The 20924-nt window shown below is 41.4% G+C and overlaps 1 long non-coding RNA gene across 1 annotated transcript; it reads right to left on the bottom strand.

Annotated features, from left to right (window-relative positions):
- Positions 1-18759: 18759 nt before the first annotated feature.
- Positions 18760-20606, bottom strand: LOC115372748 (uncharacterized). The gene is made up of 2 exons (XR_003929472.1): positions 19039-20606; positions 18760-18923 (listed from the first exon to the last, which is right to left on the bottom strand). It is a non-coding gene; the product is annotated as an uncharacterized LOC115372748 (long non-coding RNA).
- Positions 20607-20924: the final 318 nt, after the last annotated feature.

Below are 20924 nucleotides of genomic sequence, written 5' to 3'. Positions count from 1 at the left end.
GCAATAGTGCGTCATACAGTACGGGTTGCATAAGTTGTTTAAATTGTAATGTAGATATTTTTAAAGACTAACACCATCAACAGCAACTGTTCAGAGGTACAGAAGGTTCATCCTTGGTATTATCAGTTTTGCCCTCAGCTGATATTCCCATTTGAATCAGCAGGGTTAAGCTTCCGTAGGACCTTCTTTTATCCTCCTCTTTGCCGGTGCTGTTTCTCGGGCGGAGGACTGAAGGCAGCTAAGTGACAGTTCTTCAACAAACCCCTTCTGCACTGTCAGCACCGGTAAACTTTAAAGTTACGTACCGCTAACCTTTTACAAAACTGTCAAAAGTCCAAAAGTACAATTTCGATTTCTCATCACCTTCAAGAAGTTTTTTACCCACCACTGTCAGCCTGGACTTCATGTAACACTGTTTTACACCTTTTAAAGATATATATATATATATAAAAAAAAAAAAAAAAAAAAAATCAACCAGAGACATGCTGGGGCGTTAACCTGCCGAAACTTATTTTAACAACTTTTTGAATTTCCTTTTCAGAGTGATATGAAGGCCTTTATGAGGTAAATTCACAGTCTGCATAATGGTGAGTAGTATCAAATATGAACATGGTGTTTTTTTAAAGAAAATAAACAAAGGTTATGCTTTTTTTCAAAAAGTTTAGCTGTTTTAAGTTCATATTATTGGATGATTGCCTTTTGATGATTTCTGCCAGCAGATCATAGTTCACCCACGTTTGTTTTTTTCTCTTTTTCTTTTTTTTTTTTTTTTTTTAACACAGTATCATCGGGACCAACTAACAGTGCTCTAACAAAAGCATATAACCTTTATTGATCTTGACAAAAAGACTCTGTGCTGTTTGAAACTCACTTCTCTAATGATGCCCTTAAAGCAGCAATAGACTCTGATCATGCCACTAAGTTTAATCAAAAAGAAGTGGGTATATAGATATATATATATTTTTTGCTGTAGGTGTGTGTGCAAGTTTATGCTGGGGTGAAAAATCTAACGGCGTATATGTTTCTCACCCACAGCATGGTTGTAAAAATCCCTCAACAAGACGTGGAAGAAACAGTTTCCTGTGCACAGACATCAGTGTACAGAGGCAGGCAGAGAGGGTGGGCTGTGCAGACGAGAAGCCATTAAGGAGAAAACTACAAAAAGTAGTGATGAATATGCATACGCACACAAGCAAAGATGAGTGTGGAGACAAGCCAAGCATAACTGAGCATACATGGGGCAGTGTAAGATTCACCATGACCGACCAGCGAGCGTGCAGAGGGAGCTGCTTGGTCAATTCTTTTTTTTTTTTTTTTTTTTGTTATCTGTTTGTTTATTTGTCTGCGTGTTTGTCCGGTTGTGAGAGATGCCTTCCCAGCCCTATTTGCTGATTTACAGCAGGATCCTCCCGACTCACAGCACGGCCTCATTTGTAAAAAAAAAAAAAAAAAAAATGCAATGTTTTGCCTGATCCACTTGTCGGTGAAAAAATAAATAAATTTCACGTCAAGAAAAATCATCTCTACATTTCATAACCTGTCATTTAAGAACCGCTGATGGTGTGTTTGAGGAATTTCATTGCAAAATGACACATCCGCCAGTGTGACACCAGCTCACGAGCGGACTGATTGACAGCACAAAACTGAGGCAAATTATGATTCTCAGAGAAAGAACAAGAAAAAAAATGATGGCTGTAGGTAAGTTATATCCCAGGTTGACATTTTTAGAGGCTGAAACATCTATATTTGAGAGATGTTGGGTGATAGCCTCCAGGTAATGATTTCTTTTACCCAAAATGGATGTAAGGTGTGGAATAGGATTCATTTTTATGAACATGATCCCGTCCTATATCTGTTTTTTTTTTTTTTTTTAATGCGGTGTCGAGGGTAAAAGTTTAATCGCTAAGGTGCTGCTCTGTATGGACTTGGCTTATCAGTTATCTGCAGAACTGTGGGATGAAGGCGTTATCTGCCACAGAATGGTGGGGGTTTATCTCAGCTCCATTCAGGCAGCGGCTTAAACACCCCCCTCCCCCAACCTTATTCTCCCACCCAAAGTCTGAACTCCATGACTGATGAGCCTTGGCAGAATTCATCATCCTGCTGCTCTGCGTGTCTGTATGTATGAAACATGTATGCAAACTTGTGAAAAAGTTGTGTCCCCTCTGCTGTCATGTGAAATCTGAAAACTGTCCACATTCATGACGTGCTGGGCTCAGTGGCGCAGAGTCTCAGAGCGTATATGCATGCATGCCTGTGTGTGTGTGTGTGTGTGTGTGTGTGTGTGTCTGTGTGCATTAGACAGAGGAGGAGAGTGAGTGAGCAGGGGAATAGCACAGTGATGGAAGATAAATATTTTGTGATTATCAAGCGCTCTGGACCAATCTGGAAGGGTGATGCTGAGATGAGCACACACACACACACACACACACACACACACACACACACACACACACACACACACATAGCTCACCAACAACAAATCCAAAACACCTCTAGTGCTGACAGTGATCCTGTGACATTCAAAACCATCAAAAAGACATTTATAATGGCATGAGTGAGCACTGTTTGTGCTTAGATTTGTGTCGTTTTAGCGTTTAGTGTTTTTTAATATCTGGCATACACTAGTGAAGTGTCTAGTGGCGTGGATGAGAAATGAAGCGTCAATTTCAGAGTTTGCCATTTGAAAACTGTGACACGGTGGCCTCTCAACCAGCTGAATGGAACAAAAGTAACAGCAATTATGTGCCAGATTTACCCTGCAAATACTGCCGTTTCACACTGAAGCTAATATGATATCGATACTGAAAACTGTGTTAATATTGCGGCAAATAAAAGTTGAGTGACATCTAGAGCTGACATGGCTGCTGCCTGCCTTTTTTAAAATGAAATTTGAATGAAACATATCTTTCAGATGTCTGTTAGATATAGTAGGACACTAACATAAACATTTAACAACTACATGATGCAACGCAAGATAGTATAACATTTGATTTATATTGCAGTCTATATTAGCCTGTTACATTATTAGGCCGATGTTACATGTGAAGTTTTTTCATCCAGCTGAGCTTTTTTTGGTGTCTCATCCAGTGAAAATCATCATCATTTGGAATAGCAGCAGTAACAATTCTATTTATGACATTCAACTATTTTAATGGAAGTTGCACTGTGTCACTGTGTGAGTAGTGTTTTAGGCCTGCTTTTGAATCTAATTTGGTTGAATTTAATTTTAAGCCTTGTCAGACTATATTAAAAAATATAACTAATGTACTGCTGCTTATTACTCACCAGTCCTGCAATATTCAAAGCTTGTCCTCATTTGGGCTTGGTCACCTCACAATACCCCAATCTAAGGTTTTCAAATATTGAGCTTTGACCATTAAGTGACATTTGTACTTGCATGCATGTACCCTAAAAAATGCAGGTCCCAGGCTGAGGATCCAGCTTGTGAGAAGCCGGGTTAAGAAGTTCTCATTGGCAGAGAACCCAAAATTCAATCTGTTCCAGCTGAGTGACTTGGGGAACATTAGAAACCAGAGGATTACCTGTCAGCCTATTCACAGTCACACCGACTCAGGGGACACTGGGTGCTCACGTCTCTGAGCATGTTGCTGGATGTGTTTCTATGTGTGTGTGTGTGTGTGTGTGTGTGTGTGTGTGTGTGTGTGTGTGTGTGTGTGTGTGTGTGTGACTACATATCTTCCTGTGCACTTGTTGGTCTGTCTGTCCATGTTAGAAAAGGAGGGCGACTGAAACCACACAGGAAAGGATGGAGTGAAAAAGGAAGAAGTGAGGATTAGACAGAGTTGTCACGAGTGCCTCCACCTGCTTCTTAAAGGCAGAGCAACATCAATTATTCAACAAGTACAATAGCTCATTGTAGGTTACAAACCTCTGTTTCTGGTTTTATCTCTGCAGCGCAACAACCTGCCTTCCTCTCTCCCAGTTTCACACCGAGGTTGCCGTCTAACAAACCTCCAGCCTGAGATCTGACAGACTAGATCCTTTCATCAATTACATGTGCAGAATAAAGTCTGTATCTGAACCTGAACCACAGGCTGCTGTTATTAGACGCTCTTACCTCCTGCCTCTCTTGCCTAGCCCGCCCATAAAACATGATGACTGGGTGTCGGAATTACACCGACAGATTACCAGAAAACTAAGGGCCGCGCTGTATTGAAACATCAGAGACACTGTTTTGTAGGATTTTTTCAACTAATTGGAACGTGTGAAAACTTTATCAGCCTATCCCTCTTGTATATATTTTACTCTGATGTTGCCTCTGATTACAGCAGCGCGCTTGGCAGCCTATAACTCTGGGTTTATTGAGTTTATAGTGAAGGCGACATTGCACTCTCGCTCTGTCATGACCGTCTGCTTCCTCTTAAAGTCTCCCTACACCTGTAATGTGCACGGTGAAAGGATGAGTAGTGACAGCGTAATGGTGAATGAATAAAATAACCTCTGTGAGGCTTGTCAGAGTGTGAGGATGATGGACGTAGCGTGAAATATTATTGGATGAAGAGAGATCCTCAAGTCACTTGCACTTCCGTTTGCTGTTTACCATAATAACATGATAGCTAAGATCAGGCTTTAAAAATAGATTTATTTTAGGGTTAGATTTACTTAGTCCTAACATTCCTATACTGGTTAGAGCAAAATAAAAAACAAAAACAAGCCAATTAATAGGTTAATTTTGTTCTCTGTGCATGCATTTTTGCAATAAGCACAAAATGCATTATTATAGAGGCCTGGGCTAGAAAATAAGTAACACATGTTTAGCTTTCCTTGGATTTATTTTCAAAATAATCATTATCAAAAAGTTTCACTTCTGAATAATTTGAAGAAAAATGTTAATGTAGGTCAGTTGGAAAGAGAACATGGTTTCTTTTAGGTTGCATTCATTATTATAAAGGTTGGAATAACTTACTCAGGCATTGTACCTCACTTGAATACAACACACAGAAATTTCTTATGGCCTGGCACTGAACAAAACACGTTACCAAGGGAACTAGGTGTTGCGTTACTCCATGGCTTCATCTATTAAAGGCGAGATGCAGAAATGCATGCCATGCGGGAGTTTGGACATCAAATGAAAATAGTAGCACAGAAGACTCCCTCAGCTTTTTATCAAATATTGGATAGAACAAAAAAAAAAAAAAAAAAAAAGGTTATATATAATGCTACGTAGTGTTTCTGTTTTGGAACATTATATATGTTGATTAAGTTTTTGGTTTTCAGTTTTGCTGATCCGACTGGGAGCCCTGGCTAAGATTTCACATAATCCTGTTTTTGAAGCCACTGAGCCACCAGGAACTAATCTGCTGTCAGGTCAAAGAACGGATATGTAAAAGCTCTGCGGATGTAAGAATAGTCGATAATATGATGAATTCAGTGTGAGTGGGATAAATTATAGGCCTAATTGCAGCAAATTCTTAGATTAGAAAGCAGAAACTTTCTGCTTTTTTGCTCAGTCCATCTGGCTAAAATATAAAAATAGATAAATATGCGTATGGAAGAAATTCAGTATTCCCAACTTACTGCTCACTGTGCACAGTGTAGTTTTTCTTTAACATCATGTTTTCACTCAGAAACATTTCTGCAGGGGTGAGGAACAACTGCTGGAGGATGCAGTCATAGATTCAGATGAGCTGGGAGACAGCGGAGCCGAGATGTGTACAAAGATAGTAGGAGGTAGAACAAAAATACATGCATGTAGATGGGAAATGTACGTAATGTACCTCACCCACAAAGCATGACTAGAAAACAAAGGTTTTCTGAGTTCAGCATTGAGTCGTCTTTTGATTTGTACTTTAATAAACAGAAAAATCATTTGTTTACTACAAAGCCTCATCTTGCTGCAGGCAGAAAAGTGTCTCATAAATATCTGTCCCTTAAAGAAAGCTGTGCATCATTTCAGGCTGACAGCTCTACTGCCCCAAGGCACTCTGAAGCTCACTTGCATTCTCACTCTTTCTCTCTCTCTCTCTCTGGATACATCACAGGAAACAGAACACATCATGTTAACAAATGCATGGCACTAAACCACACCTTTATTACACATCTCATAAAACATTTTAATCATACATTTTAAATATGTTGTGTTGGTCGTTGGCGATGCAGCAACATTGGAGCTGTACCCATAAAAGCTAGAATGGAACAAAAGAAAAAAAAAAGCAGGAATCTCATCAGAGGAATGTATTTTAAGATCAACGCTGACAGTTACACATCAATACTAAATGGACACAGGCTGTGCAAAGGGAAGAAATGACAAGGGAAATATTTCAATTCTCTTTTCATCCAACCACGGCTCCTCTCTTCTTATTTATTCCTTTTATCTGTTTAATTGCCTTTCAGCTGCTTCGCTCTGTTCGAGTTGATGAATATTGTCTCAAAAAAGTCCGTGACAGCAGAAACGAGAGCTAGTTGAAAATGTACAGCGTTTCCACCATCAGAATATCTTTGTTTTCCACTGCAAGGAGGTTATATTTTCTCTCATTATTTAGTCTGTCAGAAGTATATCTCAAAAACCTCTTGAACGGATTTACACTGAATTCAGGGAACAGATTGATTAGATTTTGGTGGTGCACTAGATCTGGGATTTCTGCCACTGAACAATTATATATATTTTTTCCATAACTATTAAACTAATGGAGATGGAAATCTGATTCCAAATCCTAAGGGTATTTTAGCAGGGTCAAGAAATCTATTTAACCTTTAATTGAAGGAATAATGTTTGGGTGTAATGGCTAGAATTGCTCAGTGTCAGTGGAAGTTTCCTCAAGTGTCCTTGAGCTCTGTGTGTGTGCTTTGTGTGCATATGTGTGTGTGTCTTTGTGTGATTGGTATGCCACTTGAGATATGCACGAGCTGGAATCTGACTTGCTGGAGTCCACAGGTTGAATCGGTTTTCCGCCACAAAGGAAAAAGATAATTGCAGCTCTTCCTCACTTTCCAGGTGGTGGGAACACACTGGGTCTGTTTGTGTCGGGCCGCTTTCATGCATAGATGATGTGCATGAAATCTCTAATTGCTTCAGTTAGTTAATTTTATGCACACAAACACACATAAACTCTCCCTCTCTCTCTCTCTCTCTGTCCCACACACACACACACAAACAACTACAACACACACACACGCACACACACACACACACGTGCAGATACAAGCATTCGCAGTCGGCCAGCCCTCTGAAGTGGAGATGATGTGTGAATCTGGGGCATGCTGTGACTGATGTGCAGTGCTGATGGGCATTGGCACTGCCACTCTCCCAAAGCTGAGAGGCGCCCAGCGGAGTGGAGGGGCTACAGCTGGCCTGCTCTGGATAAAATGCACCATCAAGAACGACAGGAACCTGGCTTCAGTGCTCTGTTAGCAGGACTAAGAATAGGGCCATTCACAAACCCTCGAGAGGCCTTTCTGGGAAGCTGACACTGCTATTGTCTTCACTTTAGAGGATGGATGTTTCCTCCGTGCTTGTTCTCTCTGGGCATGACAGTGTCTGGAGGTCCTCGCTCACCTCCAGGAAGTGGTGCTACCATCATGCCCAGAGACAGTAAGAGCAAAGGAAGGATGCAGTGAAGAGTTAATTCACTCAAATTCAGTGGGAGACATGAGATGAGATAGAATCAGATGAAACTTTGATGATCCCCAAGGGGAAACTGGGTCGCTGCAGTCGCAAACAGGTTTGGAGGATTATAGGAGTGATTTACATCAGATTTGTACATCAGGACAATTGGATGGGAATTGCCAATTGGATGCTTGGTCTGAGCCAGTCGGCATAGATTATCTGGTAGTGTGAGGGGTTTGCAGATTAAATCTTCACCACCTCGATGGGCTCGCAGACTGATTTCAGCTTCCCCACAGCTGGATGGGTACTGAACAAGTGAGGTGAGGCACGGCAAGCAGAGCCTGGCTGTCCGCCTCCATTGTTGTGTGATTGGTTTCATGTTGGACTGGATGAGTTCATGTGAGCACTCAAAAAAAAAAAAAAAAATGTCCATCTCAACAAGTCGTTTAGCGTCACATTCAGTGTTAAAGTGATGGATCGGATGCTTACCCACAAGGTGGTTTTTGTTGCTCCATGTGAGCATAATTCATCCACCAGGTTTGGTCCATTAACCCCTACCCTGTTGCACAAACGAGAGCCTCACAGGGAATCTACTCGAAAAATGAATTGACAGAGCAGACTTCGTAAATGTTTTAAATTTGCATGGAGCAGCAAATACCACTATATGACTAAGAATCCAAACTTAAACTTAAAATCTTATTTTTTCTCAAGAAATTAAAAAAAACAAAACAAAACAAAACAAAAAAGTGTGATTATCCCACTTGTTTCCAGTGCTAATTCACTGTTCATTTTCATGATACTGGTGGGCTGGTCTGTCTTAAAAACATTTGGTATCTTCACATCCCACTTGCGGATTTTTTTACTCTACTTTTTTATTGTTTTCGTTGTTGTTGTTGTTGTTGTTGTTGTTGTTGTTGTTGTTGTTTTACCAAAAACAAACAAACAAACAAAAAAAAAAACACTGAATTTGATCTTAAATTACTTGATTGACTGGGCATTTTTTTGCAGCGAGATTAGAGGTTCCCGACATCGCTAACATATCAGGAGATAGGCGGATAATCTCAGTTACATCTTGGTGGATACCTTGTCCATTGTTATGTGGGCGATGCAGTGCACTCTTGAAATTTTAAAATTCTTCTGGTGCGTCCACAGTATATTCTGCTCAACTGGGGAATGAAATGGAGGTTGGAGGTGCTCTACAGCTGCACTAGCTCACTGTGAAGGGACTGGATGATGCTATCTTGGATTTGATCTTTATCCTCCCACCTGCTCCTGCCTCCAGGCTGTCCAGGTTCTGCCCTACAACAGAGCTAGCCTCTTGCATTTGTCTGTTTATGCTGCCAGCATCCCCAGGCTTAACGCTACCTCCCCAGCATACCATCGCTGAGGGCGGCGCCCTGGCTGCCACATGTTGAGTCAGCTGCATGCACTAACCCGAACATCCTCAAAGCCACAATGAAACAGCATTTTGAGAGCTTCTTCTGCCTATAATTGGACGCATTTCCTGTTGAAATAGTGTTTTTTTGGGGGGGGCAGAGATTAACATAGAGAGCCATCTTTCAGTTTCAAAAGTATATGTAGCCAAGGTTTGTATTTTCAAACCTTACATACATTCGTTGGATTATTTTATACCAGAAAGTGAATGTGAAGTGAAGTGAATGTGCCTTGTTTGTTTCTTACTGGGTAACGCCTGATAGGAAGAAGCCACTAGAATTATTTATGTACTCTGATTTATTTTATATATTTTCCTGTGTTTGTTTTCTAAAATCTGCACTGAAATTCAAGTACTGCTGTTTAGGGTGGTTTAAAGCTGATTTTACTGCCATCAGTAAGAAAGGAGTTGAAGAATTTTTTTGTGACTTTATGAAATTGTCATATTTGCCCACATTGTGCAGTGCCTCTGTGTTAACAGACCGCTTACATTTGTTGATAATATGCACTCTCTGGTAGGACTGTGACACCTCCAAACCCTGTTGGTGAAACAACGCGGCTCTTGTGAGCTGATGGTCAGCGCTGTAGTGCTGACCTTCGTATTAACGGACAGTGTGGGGTGTGAGGGGGCATTGATGTAGTCAGTCCCATTGTAGTTGTGGGTAGTGTGGGTGTAAAGTCGGAGAGCGGTGGCAAATTCCTGTGGCTCACCAAGGTTGTCTGATGTCCCTGGGTCAAACTTGCTGAAAAGCAGGTTTAATGTCTTGTTTCCTGTATCATTTGCTCCGGCTGCTTGGATGGCTCAGGAAGTGGCAGAAGCCTGAAGAAGTTTCGTTGTTTTTTTTCCCCCAGTCTTGATTGTATCATGTGTGATGAAGGGCCTGTTGAAACAAGGGGGTTTTCATTTGATTTGAATGTTCATATTGGCTGCGAAATTGTGGGTAAGGAAAGCAAATAACGTACACTCTTATTTCCCTTAGCATCTACTTCCAAGGTGCTATTGATCAACACCATCAGTGGGAGAGTGTACTTGTGCTGGACAGCTCCCAGATATGAATGTGTTGAACTCTGCGGGATCCAATTTGGTGGAACAGAGCAGGCATAGTCGACTTGCCCTATTTAAATTTTAAATCCTCCTGCCAAGTGTTTTTCTCCATCCAGTATCTTCCTCTGCATCCTTGGATGGTCTTAACCTCCTCTCCGTCCAGAGGGAGTGATCATCTTGACTTTGCATATACAAAATCCTGCGGCTTGACCCAAGGGTGCTGCTGCAATCACAGGTCAAAATGAAAATAATAATAAAAATAATGCAAGCTCAGCCGGCATGAAATTTGGTGCATATAACCAGCTATCTTTGCTTGCCTCATCACTCTTCTGTAATTTCTTGATAAACAGCTTTTCTTTTTCTTTTTTTTCTTTTTTTTTTTTTTTTAGCATAAAAGCATCTGATACACCTACACCACTTACACTATATTGTATATTGTATAAAGGCATTGTTTGTTAATGGCTGGCCCCAGGTCTGACAGCAGCACTGCAAATATTGTGCAGTGAGGAAACTGTTTCCTTTGTGTTTAACCTTTGTCAGGGTTACTGCAGAAAAATATAAGACGCTAAACCTGCACTGCATGGCTAAATGAGATTCTCTTAATTTGCTTGCCTCGGTCCATTTCCTGATGGGGACGTTTTTGTTAGCCACATTAAGCCACAACAGCCGACTGTTTGCCTGGCAAAATCAAACCAAGGATGGAAGACACATATGTTTGTTTATCCAATCATACCCATTCAGGCCTGCATGCCTCTTATGCATCTTAACTCGATTTGGAACTCATCTCGCGGATGAGTGAAGGATGATGCCTCTGAGCTTGTTGATTGGGTGGCAGGCTGGTTAGAGCACCTACAGTATGTTCCTTGTCATATAAAGCAGAGGAAGTCTTGGCTCTGGACTCAGGCTAAGGTTTTTACTGCTTATGAAGCCTTGTTAAATATGCATGAATCATAACAGTGATTTACAGATGGTTTTCCGTCTATGAATCTTTAATACGTCTCACCATGCCGTCTGGCAACTGATACACCTCCTCAGCTAATCAGTATGAAAAAATATATTACTTCGCTCAGCCCCCCCCCCCCCATAGCTGCAGTGTCCTCCACGGAAAATATCACATAAATGCATCATTCTTATAGCTACATGTGTAAGCGTGTACCAGATGTTTTTACAAGCTCAGATCTCAAATTCAAGCTTGCCTTCTCTTGTCCAAAGCAGTCAGCGCTCTTGCTTTGAAGTGATGTATGGATATTACATCTGCATTTATTTATGAATCAAAATATCCACTGAAGGGACTCCCATTCCCCAGTTTCATTATCACTAATTGAAGACAATTACATTCCAGGCTGTACGGCTGCATTAATGCAAAAACAGCTCTGAAGCATGCAAGCCTCAGGAAACAGGGTGGTCCACGGCAAACACTTATAATACGGTACAGTACACCACTGGGAACTTAGTGAGTGTGTACCTGGGACACATGAGATCAATACTGTTGAATAAAACCTTTTTGATGAAAGAGAAACAACAGTCTCTTTAAATTTTTAGAGCTAGGTGATACTTGATATAATGTTGATAATGTGATATGAGGCTAGATACCGTATCTTTTGTGATTTTGGACATTGTAATATATCACATAAGTGTTGTCTTGCCTGGTTTTAAAGGCTGCATCACAGTAAATGGATCCAATTTTCTGCATTCATTATACTGTTCTAGCTGTTCTATTGTATGCTTCTTCCTGTCCTGTTTGCTCATCATATCCATATTACTAATGATTGTTTATCAAAAATTACTGTGTGTAAATATCCTATTAAAGCACCAGTAGTCACACCTGCAATTTCGATATTGCGGTAGATGTCATGATATTTGATTCTGTTCATATCACCCAGGCCTAAATACTGTAGCACTTCCTGTCCACATAAATGGGAGCAAAACTTGTCAAGGTCAATAGAGACAAATGGGATTTCCAACTATGACTTCACTGGTCATAAAACCACTTCACTGTCCCGTTTAATCTCCCTGCCACCTTTCCAACCTGCGGTTTTAAGTCCCAATCCCAAATGTTGATGCCCAGTGAAATAACCTGTCCAGGTACACAGTTAAACCTAGCGCAGAGTCCCCAGCAGTAATACTTGTGTTCACACCCATTAGTGTGTAATGCTAATCTTCTTATTCCACTGCCAATCGGATTACCTGACTGCTGATATGTTGAATAAATCTCCATGTGTTTTCCCTCTCCTCCTTCCTTAGAGCTCTCCAGTCTTGTGAGTGTGTCCAGGCAGAAGATGCAGCTAGTAATCATTTAGTTGCAGCTGGAAGCACAGCGAAATTGCACTGCATCCAGGGATTCCATCTTATATCCGACATGAATATTATCTGAACACTTTCTCAGACATGTGCCGCTCTTTCTCTTGTCTGCAAGAGAGCTTTGTTTGCTTAACTATTGAGTGAAACCTTCCTGCAAAAACTGATAATGCCAGAGCATTATGCACATTAATCACGGTTGGATAATCTCCTAAATCAGACAGAACTGTTTGTTTGTTTGTTTTTTTTAAATTAAGAATGTGTGCATAATTTTGTTTTGACGTGAATAGGGTGTTTCAAGTGATTTCAACCTTGTAGTGTTAATTATCCGAAAACCTTCTAATGTGCCATACAAATGGGCCTCTTCAGGTCCCTTGCAAATCCTTTCTCTGTCTGTTTTGTCTGGCTGATGAGCAACTGTTGCCAGTGGCTGAAAGGCAGGCACCTGGTTTGAGCTACAATCACTCATTGACTGTGCTATTCTGTTCCCAGCTCTCTTTTCTAAAAGCTAAATGCTGCAGTGGCCGGGGATTTGCAAGAGAAAGAGAGAAAGAGACCGAGAGAGACAGAGAGCAAGAGAGAGGGAGAGAGACAGCAAGAGAGATGGAGAGAGAAAGCAAGAGAGAGAGAGAGAGGGAGTTATGCGTTGTGACATCCAGACAAGGGCAAATTTAGCCCTTCCTCACTTCTTTCAATTGCCCTGGGCAGTGTTTCTCCTTGCCCTTCTCTTGTCTTCCCTCTCTCTCTCTCTCTCTCTCTCTCTCTCTCTCTCTCTCTCTCTCTCTCTCTCTCTCTTTCACACACACACACACACACACAGCTGGCTCATCTCCTTCAGCTTCATCCCAGCCTTCAAAACCAAGGAATTTTTTCATTTAACCCAGCAACTGCAAAACCAAATGAGAAGAGTTTTGTTAATTTTCCCTGGTCTGCTCTGGCAGATGCAATTTTAAAATTGGAGCACAACTGCATTATCAGGGATTTGGCCAACACAGTGGCACAGGTCCAACTCCTTGTGTATGGGAAACTGGCCCTGCTATTAAGAGAAAAAAGCATTAGCAGCGGCCATTAGTGAGCATACAGTGGAGACTCATAAAAACAAATCTCCGCCACACATTCTGACACAAACACAGAGGTTACTAAATTACTATCTCTTGGACCCTGATAATGGCACTTGGTTTTCCACTGAGGAAAGCCAGTTGTATCACAAACAGCAAGTCTTGGCATTGCGACCAAGAAACGAGGACTGCAGCATATGCATAAATGATGATACATAAAAATATGAACTTTGTTTTCAAAATGCCAATTAGAGTGAAGATATGTCTTTAATTTTGAAGTACATTTCCCACTGCTTTTTGATTTGGCATGTTTTTTTCATTCTGCATTTGGTGGGATTTCATAGGGTGAATGGATTATTCAGAAAGATGTCAGCTGTTCAAATGACACGGGCACATTAGACTATAATATTATGTATATAAGGGTAAAAGGCCATGCATTTACTAGGATGGCAATGCAATTCAAGGATGCCAGCTGAACATCTGAAGGTCTGCACGTTGCTCTAGCTATTTACCATAAAATGTTTGTTTTATTTTTCTGTCAAGGTCTTACAGTACAGCTAGAATCAGTTAGAAAAGAGGAATCCTCTGTTTTACCAGCTGCAGTTGTGGGGAAATCCGTGTTTTAACTCCACATGCATTCCCACCCACTGAATGACTAAGAGATCAGCGCTGCTTCCACCATTTACCCCAGTTAAACATCTGACAAATAGTGAGGTCAGTATGGATTCATGCTGTTGTAAATAGAAAATGTTTTTATGCTGCAACTTGATTCTTAGGTTAGGCTCCCAAGTTCACTTTAATGAGCACACTGCTGAGATGGAAAATAAACACATGCTGATGTGCAGGAGATGCATTTGTAAAAATGTTTGCTTTTCTTCGGCCAAAAAGGTTGTCATCAGTCCCGGTGAAGTACATTTAAATATTGCTTCAAATTGTGGCTTGTGCTTCACAATTCTCAGTTGGTTTGCTTTTTTCCAACAGAATAACTATTAAAATTTCAAGCTTTCTTAAGTAATGGTTGATATGCAATAAATTATTCATGCAAAAATGTCATTTTGCCATATTTTAGCACAAAAAGGTACTGAAACAGCAACACAGTGTGTAGTGAAAAAGCAAGCATGCTTGTATTTGTGCTCCTACCTGTCCAGTGTCTAAACTCAAGCTCTCTGTGTTCTTATATAACCGTTTGTATGATGTTTTCAAGTCATACAAATGACCCACCTGAGATTTGCACTATATTTTACAGGGTCAAATTTACTTGCATGCTGACAGGATTTTTGTTTGGAAGAGGCAAGAACCAAATAGGGGTTAGTATTTTTGCTAGTCGCACTTAAGCCAGTAGTATTGGCTGTTTTGCCAGCACTCAGCTCACCTTACAATGTGAATTGGACGTAAATATTTCTTTTGCACTAGTGTGATTGTCCCTTGAAAGGTGAGGGTGAGATGTAAAGCTACCCCATTCTCCAGGATCTAACCAACATTTCTCAGAAAATTTGAACATTAATTATAGCGCCCCCTACTCCAGTGTAAATTGTAAGGATAACTGGATTTCCATTTTAAAGCTACACTAAGTGAATTTCTGACCACTAGAGGGTGTCGAGAGCAAAAGTAAAGTGAAATAGGTTTTATTGATGGGAATGAGGGACACATTTTTCTCTATCAAGACGTCTGCTGGATTGCTTGGATTATTTTCCCTCTGACCTACAGTTTAACTGCAGACAAGGTAAGCTTTGAATGAACTTTTCTCTGTGACTGCATGGCTGATTTATAAGGCACTTGCAGGATTAATCTGAAATTTGGACATGCTTATGGGCAGAATGTGCGATTTCAGAGAAGCTGAACTTGTTGATGGCTAAGACGGGGTGAAGTGGAGGGCATGCAACATTGCTTAACGGAGCTTTAAGTTTCACGTCTGGAGTTGGTCCTTTTAAAGTCAGAAATTGACTCTTTTTTTTTTTTTTTTTGACACCTCCATCAGGTATTTTAAATGCTATAACAGTGCAAAGAAGCTTCACCTCTCATGTTCCCTAAAAATATCAATGACATATAAGGTGGGTTATCATGTTTGACAGACAGACAGACAGACAGACACAGGCCCCCTAACCTGCAGATGCATATTTTTGGAATCAACTCAGACTCCAGCTTAAAGCCTGGAATCAATGGAATCGACTCTTCAACTCCATAAACAAAGTCATGTAGGAAGCCTGCGATCAGACAGGACGCACTTTTTCTCTGCTAAAACGCAAGTCGCAGTTGCAGTCAGCACAGCACACAAAGACAGACAAATCGAGGCACTGTTCTCCTGCGTCTTAATGCCATTTGGTCAATCAGAGTAGCCGAAATGATGGAATTAACAAATAGAAAGAGTCGATTCTAATGTAATCTCGATTCTCGGAGTGATTGCATTAGAGTCGACTCCGACTCTGCAGCTTGTCAGAGGTGAAGAATCCACTCGTATGGAACTGACTCTCCATCACCACTCACACGTTATCTCTCTCTCTCACAAACACACACTCACACACACACACACACACAACACACTGGCGAATTCATCATGAGGGACAGAAAAATCCCGACTAACTGTTCTTGATGTGTTCATATTTGTTGCAAGCCTATACGGTCCAAATGTTTTTCTTTTATGGCTTATCGTTTACTTCAGTGGTGTTTTCTCCCTTATGGCCGTGCTCACGAGGTCATGAGGCGATGTTTCAGTGAACTTCACCACCCAAACTGTGGCGGAGCTGCATCAGCAGCAACACAGCTGAGTTGAGTGCTATGTTTTATTCAGGACCCCTCAGAGACGAAAGACCTGGAAGAAATAAAGAAAAAAAAAAGAAAAAAAAAAACATTTTTGGCGGGTAGAGAGAAAGAGAGAGAAAGAGGGAGGAGGAGGCATCAGCAGAAATTTGCCTGTGTTTGACAGCATCCGTTTCAAGCTGAAAAAACTGCACCTCATTTGCAGTCCAATATGCTCCTTTGGGCTCAAAAACATGGGTTAAATTGGCATTCCCTTCAATTTCCACAATAGCATCGCTCTTAGCTGAGAACATTTTGCTTTGACCAATGTTCAAGTTCACATATTATTATTTATCATCATCATCATCATCATCATTATTATTATTATTATTGTTGTTGGCTGCCTTCGGTTTCTCAAAAATTGCTTCCATTTCCAGTTTCTATTTTCAGTTTTAAATACTGTATATTACTGCCACTCCACTCTGAGCCCAGATTCGTATAATGTTGTTTAAATTCGAAATTACAGAGGTGCACCCAGATTTTTAAAACAACATATATGTGAACCATATGCAGGTTTCTCATCATAAATCACAATCACAGAGAAATTTAGTGTGTTTGTGCAATGTCAATAACCACTCTCCATCTGCTCTACAGTTACCCATAAATTGTTGTTTGAAAAACCACAGATTTACAATTTTAATTTGTTCTTTTTTGATGGAGAAATCACCAGGCTCTTAAAATCTGACAGGTGATGAATAGCAACAGCGCGGGAATCTCTTCCTGTATGCGTCTCGCCGACGGAATTTGTAATCAAGCTGTCAGCAAAACAAAATAAATCTGTCACCTGCTCAGGTAATGGCACACGGCTCTGCGTCCATCACTTCCAATACTGATGAAAATCCAGCTTTGTTAAGCAGCAAAGGGGGGATATTGTGCTTTGCATGATCTGATTGCGCTTAAATAGGTTGTGCAGTTGATGCTCGCTGGGGCTGAGCAATTAATCGAAAAATTATCAAGATTGGAACATGGCCAACTGCAATATCCAAAACGCGGGAGCCGCAAGTTTTTTTTTTTTTTTTTTTTTAATTAAGGTAAAATGTGCAACAATATTTCATTATAAATGAAGCATTGCGGAACTGCAGAGATGCCCTGGCATACAAATAATATACTCAAGATGTAAGAAAACATGATTGTGAAGAGCAGATCTCAGCAATCATCAACGTTTTTCAATGAATATTGAAAATTATGTTGTGAAAATGATCATTCCCACTGAAAATAATCTCAGTACCGATTTTGGTTGCATATTGTTCAGCCCCAATGCTCGCAACCCTTTTTGTATATCCAAGTGGCAGTTAAAGTGCTCTTTCCCCATCCTCCACACTTCACTGCTTATCCCAACTCACCCACACAGATAAACCACAAACTGTGTGCTACTAATTGATACTGACATGTGAGACGACTTGAAGGTGAGGTTTAGCTTTAAAACGAGGGTTGCCGCCATTAGTCATCCTGGTAAGTATGCTGTCTGGCTGTGTGGTTATGGGCTGGATCCTGTGCCTGAGGAAGACGTGACCAAGCTTTGACTTTGTCTTTCCGCTCTGCTGCACCTGGTCTCACTAGCCTTCCTTTCTTCTTATTCTCTGCAGCCACCCCAGTGTCTCTTCCCCTCTTCTCTCTCGCCGTCTTCGTCCGTCTCAGGATCACTGCAGTGGAACCTGCTCTCATCTCGGCGGTGAAGGTGATTGATTACCCATCAGCATTCAGCCACATCTACTCTCATCATCGCTGCTGCGCTTTGTCCGATATTTTTTTCAGGTCTGCTGTTGGTCAGAGCAGGTCACCGGTGCCAAAAAAACAGGGGCGTTGGAGCCGACCATGCTCCAACCGCTCCTGACGGTTACAACTCTTGGCTTCAGCTTTAAAAGTTAAATGACCTTCACACTCCAGTTAGAGCAGCAAAGTCACTCCTAATCTTCCATCACAGGATGAAAACTCATCTTTTAGTAATGAGTGCCTCAGGTCACCTTATACCACTGAAATATCACCCATCTATTCACCTTAATTACTTTCCTCAGAAGATTCCCCCTATTTCTATTCAGCTCTTATGCTTTTTCTTGCAATAGTGCTTACGCTTACATGATTGTTATGTCAACGCAGGATTATTTGCAAGGACTCTAAGGCTGTGACCTCTGCGCGCGTCATTGTGGCTTGATCTTGGATCTTGGAAGCTTACTTTAATTTTGCTGTGATTTCTGTGGATGAGAATAAGGGCTAAGTCCCTAAGGCCATGTTTACATGATGCTGGGTAAATTTGAAGACACCGTTTTGATGTTTAGTCCATACTGCAATACACTGGTGTGTTAATGCCTAACCCTAACATTAATGTAACCCAAACCCTAACCAATAAGCCAAAATGATCACTCATATGACTTCTCTGTATGCACATGTCACACCCGGGTGGCCGTCTAAGGCCTAAAAACAACGCTATAAATAACCTAAAAAACGATAAAACCTAAAAACCGGACAACGCCACCTAGGAGAAAGAGCCTAGGACTCTAAAAACAGGTTCTTTTAAAATCAGGATGAGCAGAGAATTAAAATGACCAGACAGATAAAATAGCTACCATAAAAAGGGAATTTATTTACAATGGTTGTTCCCCAACCCACAGTCTCAACAAGTCCATAAGGTTCCTCGGTAGCTGCCGTGTAATCCTTGGCCGACCCTAGTCCCGTTCGTGGGTCCTGGCGCCATGCTTCTGCCACCGGATCACCGCGTTGTAACAACCTGCGGAAACAAGAAACACTCGGGCGAGTAGCCTATTCGGTTGCAGCTATACAGGAGAGTCACTGTTAGTCTCGGGAGTAATGCGTGCCGCCAGTGCATCGGGAGGGATACTCACACAGTTCCTGGGTCGCAGCAGAGCTGACGACCCAGGCCGGAGTACTTTCGCGTTGGCGACAACGTGACGACTCGCTGGCGTCCTCCGGGGAAACCCCTTGTCCGTCCCGGCCGCTGCTATCAACTATAGCCGCTCCAGCCGACCCACGGTGCCGTCCGCCTCTCCATTGCGAGGGTGTCACGCGCCAACTCCTTCCTCCCACCTGTGCGCTCCCGTCTCCCTTCTGGCCGGTGTTCTGAAAAGTTGCGCTACCCTCTCAGGATGAGCTACCAGTAGCTCATCCTATCAGACTAGTCTGATTAACTAAGCTTCTCACTGGAAATGACCTACCCTAGCAAAAAAACACTGTTTAGTAAGGATTCAGGTCAGATATGTGTGAGAAGCAGACATACAGCCTCTATAAATGTGGCTATGAGTGGAGTAGCACATTCTGTCAAGTAGCAAATATCTATCAGAATGACCTACTACCTCCACAAATGTAGTTATAAGTAGAGTAGCACATTCTGTCAAGTAGCAAATATCCATCAGAATGACCTACTACCTCCATAAATGTAGTTATAAGTAGAGTAGCACATTCTGTCAGGTAGCAAATATCTATCAGAATGACCTACTACCTCCACAAATGTAGTTATAAGTAGAGTAGCACATTCTGTCAGGTAGCAAATATCTATCAGAATGACCCTCCATAAATGTAGTTATAAGTAGAGTAGCACATTCTGTCAGGTAGCAAATATCTATCAGAATGACCTACTACCTCCACAAATGTAGTTATAAGTAGAGTAGCACATTCTGTCAAGTAGCAAATATCTATCAGAATGACCTACTACCTCCACAAATGTAGTTATAAGTAGAGTAGCACATTCTGTCAGGTAGCAAATATCCATCAGAATGACCTACTACCTCTATAAATGTGGTTATAAGCAGAGTAGCACATTCTGTCAGGTAGCAAATATCCATCAGAATGACCTACTACCTCTATAAATGTAGTATCAAAGAGTGCAAGATACTAGCAAAACTCGGTAAGAAAGCTAGCAAAATAATAATAATAATAATAAAATAAAATAGTTAACTGCATATAAAGTATTTCTAATTAACGTTAGCTCCATCTGCAGCAGCTAAAACATGCTTATAATACGTTATTTCAATGCACCCAAACAGTTAGTTTACTTGTCATAAACTATTTGATACACCTGAAAAATAAGACATTTTCGATTTTTTATCTTGCTAATTTTAGAGATAAGATTATAATCTACACTTTTAAATTTCGTTTACCTGTCAAAGACCGCACTTCCAACCGTCACCATAGATGAAGATCACGCCGGGTAGCTCAAAATTATGGGCGTGTCCTCTGAAAAATTTTTTTTTACATTTTTTTCGCTCTGCACATGCGCACATCGTGTTGGTAGGTCATTCTGAGAGGTAGCTCTATTTGTCAGGACACCTGTCCTGCCGTCTCTCTGGCCTCCCTCGGCATTTTCCTCGGCGCCGGCCTCCGGACCGCCTGACCGCCTGGCCGGCCGCTTGGCCGCTTGGCCGCCTTGCCGCTCCGACCATTTCCGATCTCCGACTGCCGTCTCTCCTCACCTTTCCTGCCGGGCCTTTACTCCCTGCAGCCCTTCAGTTGAGGCCCACCTCCACGGCCCTGATTGGCCGCGGGAGTCTCGTCCTCCTTCCCCAGTGGCTGAAGGAAATTGTCACTCAAAAGCTTACAAGCGCAGGTGCTTACAATTAAGGCGCCAATCAAGGCCAGAAGTGTGTCTAAAATCATGCACATGCAAATAAAATTAAGGATAAAACACAAATTCAAATAAAACCATGCATAAATAATAAACACCAAGCATATAAAAAGCACTACACAATAAAACATAAAACCCACACTTCTGCCC

The sequence above is a fragment of the Myripristis murdjan genome, chromosome 15 (genome assembly GCF_902150065.1).
Source record: "Myripristis murdjan chromosome 15, fMyrMur1.1, whole genome shotgun sequence".
In the NCBI taxonomy this organism is placed as follows: Eukaryota; Metazoa; Chordata; class Actinopteri; order Holocentriformes; family Holocentridae; genus Myripristis; species Myripristis murdjan.
The sequence above is the reverse complement of the archived record's forward strand: the minus strand, read 5'-3'. Positions and strand labels throughout refer to the sequence as shown.